Source organism: Grampus griseus (assembly GCF_964374135.1).
Source record: "Grampus griseus genome assembly, chromosome: 3".
NCBI classification, from domain to species: Eukaryota; Metazoa; Chordata; class Mammalia; order Artiodactyla; family Delphinidae; genus Grampus; species Grampus griseus.
The window spans coordinates 108,075,372-108,088,945 of NC_139019.1; the positions used below are offsets into that span (position 1 = coordinate 108,075,372).

Genomic DNA, 13,574 nt, shown 5'->3' on the forward strand with positions numbered 1-13,574 from the left:
AGTGTCATTAGTTTTTCCCTATGGGCTTCCCTATCTATGGTCACCTGGGCATTCCAAGCCATTTTCCACCCTTACAACTCAGTTTTAAAAACAGACATGAAGTTACTTCTTTCTTAGAAGCACTATTTTCCTGTCTGAGGGAATTTATTGTTTAAAAACTGAACCTTGTTGGCTGAGGAGATTTCACTAACATTTCTTGAGCAACATTTGCATCATGTTAACTCTGAGTATGTGAATTTGAATTGGTAATATTGAATAAAATATGGCACACAGGTTTCTTTAACTCAGATTGTCCTGTGTCTTATGCACAAGCACTAAAAAATAAGTTGTGTTTAATGCAGAACATCAGAATACACATATAAACTAAAGAAGAAAAGCACTTCCATAATCCTAAGATAACCACTAGTAATTTTTGATGTGCCCTTCCAGATAAATCAGTGAATATTTTTTCCACAAAAGCAAGATCTTAGTACACATACTATTCTACAACATCTCACTTTACCAAATACTGTGATCATAAAAGCATTACTTTTTATTATTTCAGTTTGAAAGGATCTTACAAAGTGGAAATTTTGTTGATAACACGGTAAAGCTGTAAGTAAAGTTGTGATTAAAAACAGTGGTGTTTATGGAGAGTAGAATGTGGAAAGTTACCTCGACAAGAATTAACTTCAGCAGTAATTTTTTTCTTAAGAACACTCTTACTATTGTACAATAGCCTGATTGTATTATACCCGCTAAGGAAAACAGTACATGATTCTGTGTACAGTAGAATTATTTTAATAATAGCCCTAGAGTAAATTAGGGGGCTGTAGGTAAGTTCCTATTTTTTGGTCTGCCCCAAGTCCTATTGATGCTTTAATATTAAAATAATTTTAAAAGAAAAATGTATTTTATTGAACGGCTCCATCTATCTAAATTATGTTAGTTAGTTTTATTAGATAATGCTGCCCTTTTTATATGAAGAGTGTGGGAGTTCTTGGAAAAAGAAAATTTTAGTATAAGAATTCTTGTTTTAATATTTGAGTTGATTTTTGTTTCATGAATTTGAAAATCCTTGTGGAATTGTTACTGGTGTTTAGTATCCTTTGGAAATCAGTCCTAATCTTGTCAAGCAGATGTTTGGGTCTTAAAGTAGCAGTTTTTTAAGCTAATCAAGGGTCCTGTAACAGATGTGTAATTTAACTGACTTTTCCTTGACCACAGTGGTATCCGTTACCTAGGGTAAACGATTTCTTGCTTTGTTTTTATTCTTGACCTTGTCCTGTTCTGTGTATTACTGCTTGCTCACCAGGTCCTGCAGTCATCTCTTAGGTAGGTAGCTAAAGTAGCCATTTCTGTTACCCGCAGGGCTACTTCCTGGCTGATGCATATATTGCTGAAAACATTTCTTATGTGGTACAGGAGAATAAAAAGCAATGTAGTTGATGTGGCTTTTTTCTACTGAGAAATGATGCATTCGTTTGGCTAAAGTGGAGACTGGCAGTCAGCCCCTAAAAAATGTTTTTCACCGAGTGATCACATGTTTGTAAATGGATATGCAAGAGCTTCTGCTTGTTGGAAGGTGTAGTGAATCTTGATATAAATTCAAGAAAAGTGTTTAGAATTATTCCATACATCTTGCTCTTTAAAGAACTGGTATTTTTAAGAACAGTTTAATTTTACAGTGAATTTTTTTTTTTTTTTGCGATACGCGGGCCTCTCACCGTTGTGGCCTCTCCCATTGTGGAGCACAGGCTCCGGACGCGCAGGCTCAGTGGCCATGGCTCATAGGCCCAGCTGCTCTGCGGCATGTGGGATCTTCCCAGACCGGGGCACAAACCCGTGTCCCCTGCATCGGCAGGCGGACTCTCAACCACTGCGCCACCAGGGAAGCCCTACAGTGAATTTTTAAGCTTCCCAGTTTTATATTTATTTTTTGAATAATGACTCTGTTTTTGTAAAAATGGTACATACACACTAAAGAAGCTTAGAAATAGTCACATTGTAAATGGCAGAACTGGTATTCAGAGTCTTGTCTGACATTCAGAGTCTTGTCTGACATTCAGAGTCAGTGAGCTTCGGAAGCACTGTAAAGTGGTAGAAAGAATGTGGACTTTAGAATTAGGTGCACCTTAATTGATCCCTAATTTTGCTGTGTATCTGCTGTATGGCAGGATCTTACCCTTGGTGACTTTTATTTTCTTTTTAGATTAACTGAGGGTAATAGGTTTGTTATGAAGCACACATTAAGTACTTGGCCTGTAGAAGGTGTTAATAACTGTTTTTCCTTTTTACTGTGCCATATTGTTTGAAAATATCTCTGCAAGTCATTTGGGACAATTAGCTTAAAAGTGAATTGCAGTCAGGCAACTGGAAATATATGTAACCCAGGTGGACTCATATTGTAGTGTCCTTTTTTTTTTAAAGATTTTTTTGATGTGGACCATTTCTTTAAAAAATTAATTAATATTTATTTTTGGCTGTGTTGGGTCTTCGTTTCTGTGCAAGGGCTTTCTCCAGTTGCAGCGAGCAGGGGCCACTTTTCTCACAACGCGCAGGCCTCTCACTGTCGCGGCCTCTCTTGTTGTGGAGCACAGGCTCCGGACGGGCAGGCTCAGCCGCCGTGGCCTACGGGACCAGCTGTTCCACGGCATGTGGGATCCTCCTGGACCAGGGCACGAACCCGTGTCCCCTGCATCGGCAGGTGGACTCTCAACCCCTGCACCAGCAGGGAAGCCCATGTTGGCAGATTTTTAAGCACAGTTTTAATTTCATTACTTATGATTGGTCTGTTCATATTTTCTGTTTCTTCCTGGTTCAGTCTTGGAAGGTGATACCTTTCTAAGAATTTGTCCATTTCTTCCAGGTTGTCCATTTTATTGGCATAGAGTTGCCTGTAGTAGTCTCTTAGGATGCTTTGTATTTCTGCAATGTCTGGTGTAACTTCTCCTTTTTCATTTCCAATTTTATTGATTTGAGTCCTCTCCCTCTTGATGAGTCTGGCTAATGGTTTTATTAATTTTGTTTATCTTCTCAAAGAACCAGCTTTTAGTTTTATTGATCTTTGCTATTGTTTCCTTTGTTTCTATTTCATTTATTTCTGCTATGATCTTTATGATTTCTTTCCTTCTGCTAATTTTGGGTTTTGTTTGTTCTTCTTTCTCTAATTCCTTTAGGTGTAAGGTTAGATTGTTTATTTGAGATTTTTCTTGTTTCTTGAGGTAGGCTTGTATAGCTATAAACTTCCCTCTTAGAACTGCTTTTGCTGCATTCCATAGGTTTTGGATCTTCTTGTTTTCATTGTCATTTGTCTCTAGGTATTTTTTGATTTCCTCTTTGATTTCTTCAGTGATCTCTTGGTTATTTAGTAATGTATTGTTTAGCCTCCATGTGTTTGTGTTTTTTACGTTTTTTTTCCCTGCAGTTCATTTCTAATTTCATAGTGTTGTGGTCAGAAAAAATGCTTGATACGATTTTAATTTTCTTAAATTTACTAAGGCTTGATTTGTCACCCAAGATACGATCTGTCCTGGAGAATGTTCCATTCGCACTTGAGAAGAAAGTGTAATCTGATGTTTTTGGATGGAACGTCCTATAAATATCAGCTAAATCTGTCTGGTCTGTTGTGTCATTTTAAGCTTTTGTTTCCTTATTTATTTTCATTTTGGAGGATCTGTCCATTGGTGTAAGTGAGGTGTTAAAGTCCCCCACTATTATTGTGTTATTGTCAATTTTCTCTTTTATAGCTGTTAGCAGTTGCCTTATGTATTGAGGTGCTCCTATGTTGGGTGCATATGTATTTATAATTGTTATATTTTCTTCTTGGATTGATCCCTTGATCATTATGTAGTGTCCTCCCTTGTCTCTTTTAGCATTCTTTATTTTAAAGTCTATTTTATCTGATATGAGTATAGCTACTCCAGCTTTCTTTTGATTTCCATTTGCATGGAATATCTTTTTCCATCCACTCACTTTCAGTGTGTATGTGTCCCTAGGTGTGAAGTGGGTTTCTTGTAGATAGCATATATATGGGTCTTGTTTTTGTATCCATTCAGCGAGCCTGTGTCTTTTGGTTGGAGCATTTAATCCATTCACAGTTAAGGTAATTATCGATATGTGTGTTCCTTTTACCGTTTTCTTAATTGTTTTGGGTTTATTTTTGTTGGTCCTTTTCTTCTCTTGTGTTTCCCATTTGGAGAAGTTCTTTTAGCATTTGTTGTAGAGCTGGTTTGGTGGTGCTGAATTCTCTTAGCTTTTGCTTGTCTGTAAAGCTTTTGATTTCTCCATCGAATCTGAATGAGATCCTTGCAGGGTAGAGTAATCTTGGTTGTAGGTTCTTCCCTTTCATCACTTTAAATATATCGGGCCACTCCCTTCTGCCTTGTAGAGATTCTGCTGAGAAATCATCTGTTAACCTTATGGGAGTTCCCTTGTATGTTATTTGTCATTTTTGCCTGGTTGCTTTCAGTAATTTTTCTTTGTGTTTATTTTTGTCAGTTTGATTACCTTGTGTCTCGACGTGTTTCTCCTTTGGTTTCTCCTGCCTGGGACTCTGCACTTCCTGGACTTTGGTGGCTATTTCCTTTCCCATGTTAGGTAAGTTTTGACTGCAATCTATTCAAATATTTTCTCAGGTCCTTTTTCTCCCTCTTCTCCTTCTGGGACCCCTGTAATGTGAATGTTGTTGCATTTAACGTTGTCCCAGAGGTCTGTTAGCCTGTCTTCATTTCTTTTCATTCTTTTTTTTTTATTCTGTTCCGCGGCAGTGAATTCCATCATTCTGTCTTCCAGGTCACTTATCCACTCTTCTGCCTGAGTTATTCTGCTGTTGTTTCCTTCTAGTGTAGTTTTCATTTCAGTTATTGTTCATCTCTGTGTTTTTTTTTTTTTTATAAATTTATTTATTTATTTTTGTCTGTGTCGGGTCTTTGTTGCTGAGTGCGGGCTTTCTCTAGTTGTGGCGAGTGGGGGCTATTCTTCATTGCGGTGCATGGGCTTCTCATTGCGGTGGCTTCTCTTTGTTGTGGAGTACGGGCTCTAGGCGCGCAGGCTTCAGTAGTTGTGTCATGAGGGCTCAGTCATTGTGGCTCATGGGATCTAGACCTCAGGCTCAGTAGTTGTGGCACACGGGCTTAGTTGCTCTGCAGCATGTGGGATCTTCCCAGACTAGGGCTTCAACCCGTGTCCCCTGCGTTGGCAGGCGGGTTCTTAAGCACTGCCCCACCAGGGAAGTCCCCATCTCCGTTTGTTTGTTCTTTTATTCTTCTAGATCTTTGTTAAACGTGTCTTGCATCTTCTTGATGTTTACCTCCATTCTTTTTCCGAGGTCCTGGATCATCTTCACTATCATTATTCTGAATTCTTTTTCTGGAGGGTTGCCTGTCTCCACTTCATTTAGTTGTTTTTCTGGGGTTTTATCTTGTTCCTTCATCTGGTACATAGTTCTCTGCCTTTTCATCTTGTCTGTCTGAATGTGGTTTTTGTTCCACAGCCTGCAGGGTTGTAGTTCTTCTTCTGCTGTCTGTTCTGTATTTTTATTTTTTTTATTTTTTATTTTTATTTTTTTTTATTTTAACATCTTTATTGGAGTATAATTGCTTTACAATGGTATGTTAGTTTCAGCTTCACAACAAAATGAATCAGTTATATATATATACATATGTTCCCATATCTCTTCCCGCTTGCGTCTCCCTCCCTCCCACCCTCCCTATCCCACCCCTCCAGGCGGTCACAAAGCATGGAGCTGATCTCCCTGTGCTATGCGGCTGCTTCCCACTAGCTATCTACCTTACGTTTGGTAGTGTATGTATGTCCATGCCTCTCTCTCGCTTTGTCACCGTTTACCCTTCCCCCTCCCCATAGCCTCAAGTCCATTCTCTAGTAAGTCTGTGTCTTTATTCCTGTTTAACCCCTAGGTTTTTCATGACATTTTTTTTTCTTAAATTCCATATATATGTGTTAGCATACGGTATTTGTCTCTCTCTTTCTGACTTACTTCACTCTGTATGACAGACTCTAGGTCTATCCACCTCATTACAAATAGCTCAATTTCGTTTCTTTTTATGGCTGAGTAATATTCCTTTGTATATATGTGCCACATTTTCTTTATCCATTCATCTGATGATGGACATTTAGGTTGTTTCCATCTCTGGGCTATTGTAAATAGAGCTGCAATGAACATTTCGGTACATGACTCTTTTTGAATTATGGTTTTCTCAGGGTATATGCCCAGTAGTGGGATTGCTGGGTCATATGGTAGTTCTATTTGTAGTTTTTTAAGGAACCTCCATACTGTTCTCCACAGTGGCTGTATCCATTTACATTCCCACCAACAGTGTACGAGGGTTGCCTTTTCTCCACACACTCTCCAGCATTTATTGTTTCTAGATTTTTTGATGATGGCCATTCTGACTGGTGTGACATGATATCTCATTGTAGTTTTGGTTTGCATTTCTCTAATGATTAGTGATGTTGAGCATTCTTTCATGTGTTTGTTGGCAGTCTGTATACCATCTTTGGAGAAATGTCTATTTAGGTCTTCTGCCCATTTTTGGATTGGGTTGTTTGTTTTTTTGTTATTAAGCTGCATGAGCTGCTTATAAATTTTGGAGATTAATCCTTTGTCAGTTGCTTCATTTGCAAATATTTTCTCCCATTCTGAGGGTTGTCTTTTGGTCTTCTTTATGGTTTCCATTGCTGCGCAAAAGCTTTTAAGTTTTATTAGGTCCCATTTGTTTACTTTTGTTTTTATTTCCATTTCTCTAGGAGGTGGGTCAAAAAGGACCTTGCTGTGATTTATGTCATAGAGTGTCCTACCTATGTTTTCCTCTAAGAGTTTTATAGTTTCTGGCCTTACATTTAGGTCTTTAATCCACTTTGAGCTTCTTTTTGTGTATGGTGTTAGAGAGTGATCTAATCTCATACTTTTACATGTAGCTGTCCAGTTTTCCCAGCACCACTTATTGAAGAGGCTGTCCTTTCTCCACTGTACATTCCTGCCTTCTTTATCAAAGATAAGGTGTCCATATGTGCGTGGGTTTATCTCTGGGCTTTCTATCCTGTTCCATTGATTTATATTTCTGTTTTTGTGCCAGTACCATACTGTCTTGATTACTGTAGCTTTGTAGTATAGTCTGAAGTCAGGAAGCCTGATTCCTCCAGCTCCGTTTTTTGTTCTCAAGATTGCTTTGGCTATTCGGGGTCTTTTGTGTTTCCATACAAATTGTGAAATTTTTTGTTCTAGTTCTGTGAAAAATGCCAGTGGTAGTTTGATAGGGATTGCATTGAATCTGTAGATTGCTTTGGGTAGTAGAGTCATTTTCACAATGTTGATTCTTCCAATCCAAGAACATGGTATATCTCTCCATCTATTTGTATCATCTTTAATTTCTTTCATCAGTGTCTTATAATTTTCTGCATATAGGTCTTTTGTCTCCTTAGGTAGGTTTATTCCTAAATATTTTATTCTTTTTGTTGCAGTGGTAAATGGGAGTGTTTTCTTGATTTCACTTTCAGATTTTTCATCATTAGTGTATAGGAATGCCAGAGATTTCTGTGCATTAATTTTGTATCCTGCTACTTTACCAAATTCATTGATTAACTCTAGTAGTTTTCTGGTAGCATCTTTAGGATTCTCTATGTATAGTATCATGTCATCTGCAAACAGTGACAGCTTTACTTCTTCTTTTCCGATTTGGATTCCTTTTATTTCCTTTTCTTCTCTGATAGCTGTGGCTAAAACTTCCAAAACTATGTTGAATAAGAGTGGTGAGAGTGGGCAACCTTGTCTTGTTCCTGATCTTAGTGGAAATGCTTGCAGTTTTTCACCATTGAGGACGATGTTGGTTGTGGGTTTGGCATATATGCCCTCTATTATGTTGAGGAAAGTTCGCTCTTTGCCTACTTTCTGCAGGGTTTTTATCATAAATGGGTGTTGAATTTTGTCAAAAGCTTTTTCTGCATCTATTGAGATGATCATATGGTTTTTCTCCTTCAATTTGTTAATATGGTGTATCACGTTGATTGATTTGCGTATATTGAAGAATCCTTGCATTCCTGGAATAAACCCCACTTGATCATGGTGTATGATATGTTTAATGTGCTGTTGGATTCTGTTTGCTAGTATTTTGTTGAGGATTTTTGCATCTATGTTCATCAGTGATATTGGCCTGTAGTTTTCTTTCTTTGTGACATCCTTGTCTGGTTTTGGTATCAGGATTGATGGTGGCCTCATAGAATGAGTTTGGGAGTGTTCCTCCCTCTGCTATATTTTGGAAGAGTTTGAGAAGGATAGGTGATAGCTCTTCTCTAAATGTTTGATAGAATTCGCCTGTGAAGCCATCTGGTCCTGGGCTTTTGCTTCTTGGAAGATTTTTAATCACAGTTTCAATTTCAGTGCTTGTGATTGGTCTGTTCATATTTTCTATTTCTTCCTGATTCAGTCTTGGCAGGTTGTGCATTTCTAAGAATTTGTCCATTTCTTCCAGGTTGTCCATTTTATTGGCATAGAGTTGCTTGTAGTAATCTCTCATGATCTTTTGTATTTCTGCAGTGTTAGTTGTTACTACTCCTTTTTCATTTCTAATTGTATTGATTTGAGTCTTCTCCCTTTTTTTCTTGATGAGTCTGGCTAATGGTTTATCAATTTTGTTTATCCTTTCAAAGAACCAGCTTTTAGTTTTATTGATCTTTGCTATCGTTTCCTTCATTTCTTTTTCATTTATTTCTGATCTGATTTTTATGATTTCTTTCCTTCTGCTAACTTTGGGGTTTTTTTGTTCTTCTTTCTCTTAATTGCTTTAGGTGCAAGGTTAGGTTGTTTATTCGAGATGTTTCCTGTTTCTTAAGGTAGGATTGTATTGCTATAATCTTCCCTCTTAGAACTGCTTTTGCTGCATCCATAGGTTTTGGGTCGTCGTGTCTCCATTGTCATTTGTTTCTAGGTATTTTTTGATTTCCTCTTTGATTTCTTCAGTGATCACTTCGTTATTAAGTAGTGTATTGTTTAGCCTCCATGTGTTTGTATTTTTTACAGATCTTTTCCTGTAATTGATATCTAGTCTCATAGCGTTGTGGTCGGAAAAGATACTTGATACAATGTCAATTTTCTTAAATTTACCAAGGCTTGATTTGTGACCCAAGATATGATCTATCCTGGAGAGTGTTCCATGAGCACTTGAGAAAAATGTGTATTCTGTTGTTTTTGGATGGAATGTCCTATAAATATCAATTAAGTGCATCTTGTTTAATGTATCATTTAAAGCTTGTGTTTCCTTATTTATATTCATTTTGGATGATCTGTCCATTGGTGAAAGTGGGGTGTTAAAGTCCCCTACTATGAATGTGTTACTGTCGATTTCCCCTTTTATGGCTGTCAGTATTTGCCTTATGTATTGAGGTGCTCCTGTGTTGGGTGCATAAATATTTACAATTGTTATATCTTCTTCTTGGATCGATCCCTTAATCATTATGTAGTGTCCTTCTTTGTCTCTTCTAAAAGTCTTTCTTTTAAAGTCTATTTTGTCTGATATGAGAATTGCTACTCCAGCTTTCTTTTGGTTTCCATTTGCATGAAATACCTTTTTCCATCCCCTTACTTTCAGTGTGTATGTGTCTCTAGGTCTGAAGTGGGTCTCTTGTAGACAGCAAATATATGGGTCTTGTTTTTGTATCCATTCAGCCAATCTGTGTCTTTAGGTGGGAGCATTTGGTCCATTTACATTTAAGGTAATTATTTATGTGTGTTCTCATTCCCATTTTCTTAATTGTTTGGGGTTTGTGATTGTAGGTCTTTTCGTTCTTTTGTGTTTCTTGCCTAGAGAAATTCCTTTAGCAGTTGTTGTAGAGCTGGTTTGTTGGTGCTGAACTCTCTCAGCTTTTGCTTGTCGGTAAAGGTTTTAATTTCTCCATCAAATCTGAATGAGATCCTTGCTGGGTAGAGTAATCTTGGTTGCAGGTTTTTCTCCTTCAACACTTTCAATATGTCCTGCCACTCCCTTCTGGCTTAACAGAGTTTCTGCTGAAAGATCAGCTGTTAACCTTATGGGGATTCCCTTGTGTGTTGTTTTTCCGTTGCTGCTTTTAATATGTTTTCTTTGTATTTAATTTTTGACAGTTTGATTAATATGTGTCTTGGCATATTTCTCCTTGGATTTATCCTGTATGGGACTCTCTGTGCTTCCTGGACTTGATTAACTATTTCCTTTCCCATATTAGGGAAGTTTTCAACTATAATCTCTTCAAATATTTTCTCAGTCCCTTTCTTTTTCTCTTCTTCTTCTGGAACCCCTATAATTCGAATGTTGGTGCATTTAATGTTGTCCCAGAGGTCTCTGAGACTGTCCTCAGTTCTTTTCATTCTTTTTTCTTTATTCTGCTCTGCGTTAGTTATTTCCACTATTTTATCTTCCAGGTCACTTATCCGTTCTTCTGCCTCAGTTATTCTGCTATTGATCCCATGTAGAGTATTTTTCATTTCATTTATTGTGTTGTTCATCATTGTTTGTTTCATCTTTAGTTCTTCTAGGTCCTTGTTAACTGTTTCTTGCATTTTGTCTATTGTATTTCCAAGTTGTGGATCATCTTTACTATCATTATTCTGAATTCTTTTTCAGGTAGACTGCCTATTTCCTCTTCATTTGTGAGGTCTGGTGGGTTTTTATCTTGCTCCTTCATCTGCTGTGTGTTTTTCTGTCTTTTCATTTTGCTTATCTTACTGTGTTTGGGGTCTCCTTTTTGCAGGCTGAAGGTTCGTAGTTCCTGTTGTTTTTTGTGTCTGTCCCCAGTGGCTAAGGTTGGTTCAGTGGGTTGTGTAGGCTTCCTGGTGGAGGGGACTAGTGCCTGTGTGCTGGTGGATGAGGCTGGATCTTGTCTTTCTGGTGGGCAGGTCCACATCTGGTGGTGTGTTTTGGGGTGTCAGTAGACCTATGATTTTGGGCAGCCTCTCTGCTAATGGGTGGGGTTGTGTTCCTGTCTTGCTAGTTGTTTGGCATAGGATGTCCAGCACTGTAGCTTGCTGGTCGTTGAGTGAAGCTGGGTGCTGGCGTTGAGATGGACATCTCTGGGAGATTTTCGCTGTTTGATATTATGAGGAGCTGGGAGGTCTCTTGTGGACCAGTGTCCTGAAGTTGGCTCTCCCACCTCAGAGGCACAGCACTAACTCCTGGCTGCAGCATCAAGAGCCTTTCATCCACACCGCTCCTTAATTTGGGATGATTCGTTGTCTATTCATGTATTCCACAGATGCAGGGTACATCAAGTTGATTGTGGAGCTTTAATCCGCTGCTTCTGAGGCTGCTGGGAGAGATTTCCCTTTCTCTTCTTTGTTCTCACAGTTCCCAGGGGCTCAGCTTTGGATTTGGCCCCAGCTGTGCGTGTAGGTCGCTGGAGGGCGTCTGTTCTTTGCTCAGACAGGACGGGGCTAAAGGAGCCGCCGATTCGGAGGCTCTGGCTCACTCAGGCGGGGGGGTAGGGAGGGTCACGGAGTGTGGGGCAGCAGAGGCCCGTGTGACGTTGCTAGCCTGAGGCGCGCCGTGCGCGTTCTCCCGGGGGAGTTGTCCCTGGATCCCAGGACCCTGGCAGTGGCGGGCTGCACAGGCTCCCCGGAAGGGGGTGTGGATAGTGACCTGTGTTTGCACACAGGCTTCTTGGTGGTTGCAGCAGCGGCCTTAGCGTCTCATGTCTGTCTCTGGGGTCCGCAGTTTTACCCGCGGCTCGCGCCCATCTCTGGAGCTCCCTTAAGAAGCGTTCTTAATCCCCTCTCCTGGCGCACCAGGAAACAAAGAGGGAAGAAAAAGTCTCTTGCTTCTTCGGCAGGTCCAGACTTTCCCCGGACTCCCTCCCGGCTAGCCTTGGTGCACTAACGCCCTGCAGGCTGTGTTCACGCCACCAACCTCAGTCCTCTCCCGGCACTCCGATAGAAGCCGGAGCTGAGGCTCCCAGCCCCGCCTGCCCTGGCCGGCGAGCAGACAAGCCTCTCGGCTGGTGAGTGCCCGTCAGCCCCGATCCTCTGCGCTGGAATCTCTCCGCTTTGTCCTCTGTACCCCTGTTGCTGTGCTCTCCTCCGCGGCCCCGAAGCTCCCCCACTCCACCACCCGCAGTCTCTGCCCGCGAAGGGGCTTCCTAGTGTGTGGACACTTTTCCTCCTTCACAGCTCCCTCCCGCTGGTGCAGGACCTGGCCCTATCCTTTTGTCTCTGTTTATTTTTTTCTTTTGCCCTAACCAGGTACGTGGGGGGTTCCTTGCCTTTTGGGAGGTCTGACGTCTTCTGCCAGCGTTCAGTAGGTGATCCGTAGGAGTTGTTTCACGCGTAGATGTATTTCTGGTGTATCTGTGGGGAGGAAGGTGATCTCCGCGTCTTACTCTTCCACCTTGTATTTTTAGTTTTTTAAGGAACCTCCGTACTGTTCTCCATAGTGGCTATACTAATTTACATTCCCACCAGCAGTGTAGGAGGGTTCCCTTTTCTCCATACCCTCTCCAGCACTTGTTGTTTGTAGATATTTTGATGAGGGCCATTCTGACCCGTGTGAGATGGTACCTCATTGTAGTTTTAATTTGCATTACTTTAATAATTAGTGATGTTAAGCATCTTTTCATGTACTTTTTGGCCATCTGTGTGTTTTCTTCGGAGGAATGTCTGTTTAGATCTTCTGCCGTGTTTTTTGTTTATTTTCAAAGCTTTCCCTGCATCCCATCCTTCTTTTTTTAAAATATTTTTTGGAGTATAATTGCTTTACAATGTTGTGTTAGTTTCTGTTGTACAGCACAGTGAATCAGTATAAGTATACATGTATCCCCATATCCTCTCTGTTTTTTTTTTTAAGATATTTATTTATTTATTTACTTATGGCAGTGTTGGGTCTTTGTTGCTGTGCGCGGGCTTTCTCTAGTTGCAGTGAGCAGGGGCCTCTCTTCGCTGCGGTGTGCGGGCTTTTCGTTGCGGCGGCTTCTCTTGTTGTGGAGCATGGGCTCTAGGTGCACGAGCTTCAGTGGTTATGGCATGTGGGCTCTCAGTAGTTGCAGCTCACGGGCTCTAGAGCACAGTCTCAGTAGTTGTGGCGCATGGGCTTAGTTGCTCCGTGGCATGTGGGATCTTCCTGGACCAGGGCTTGAACCCATGTCCCCTGCATTGGCAGGTGGATTCTTAACCACTGCGCCACCAGGGAAGTCGCCCCCTCCCTCTTGAGCCTTCCTCCCATCCTCCTTATCCCACCCCTCTGGGTGGTCACAAAGCACTGAGCTTATCTCCCTGTGCTATGCAGCAACTTCCCACTAGCCATCCATTTTACATCTGGTAGTTATGTATGTGAATGCTACTCTCTCAGTTCGTCCCAACTTCCCTTTCCCCCACTGTTTTCTCAAGTCTGTGGTCTACATCTGCATCTTTATTCCTGCCTTCCCACTAGGTATATCAGTACTGCTTTTTTAGTTTCCATATATTTGTGTTATTGTACGGTATTTGTTTTTCTGTTTCTGACTCACTTCACTCTGTATGACAGACTCTAGGTCCATCCACCTCACTGCAAATAGCTCAATTTTGTTGCTTTTTATGGTTGAGTATTATTCTGTTATATGTATGTGCCACATCTTCT

The 13,574-nt window shown here is 40.4% G+C and overlaps 1 protein-coding gene across 5 annotated transcripts in view; it reads left to right on the top strand.

Moving 5' to 3' along the window:
- CDC42SE2 (CDC42 small effector 2) overlaps positions 1-13,574 on the top strand; it is a 111,915-nt gene that overhangs the window by 11,751 nt on the left and 86,590 nt on the right. For 3 of the 5 annotated variants that reach the window (XM_082651799.1, XM_082651800.1, XM_082651802.1), the window contains exon 2: positions 4,480-4,578. The exons of the other annotated variants lie outside the window; for them this stretch is intronic. The gene's annotated coding sequence lies outside the window, so the exon portion shown is untranslated. The remainder of the gene's footprint in view (positions 1-4,479; positions 4,579-13,574) is intronic. 5 annotated transcript variants of the gene reach the window in all.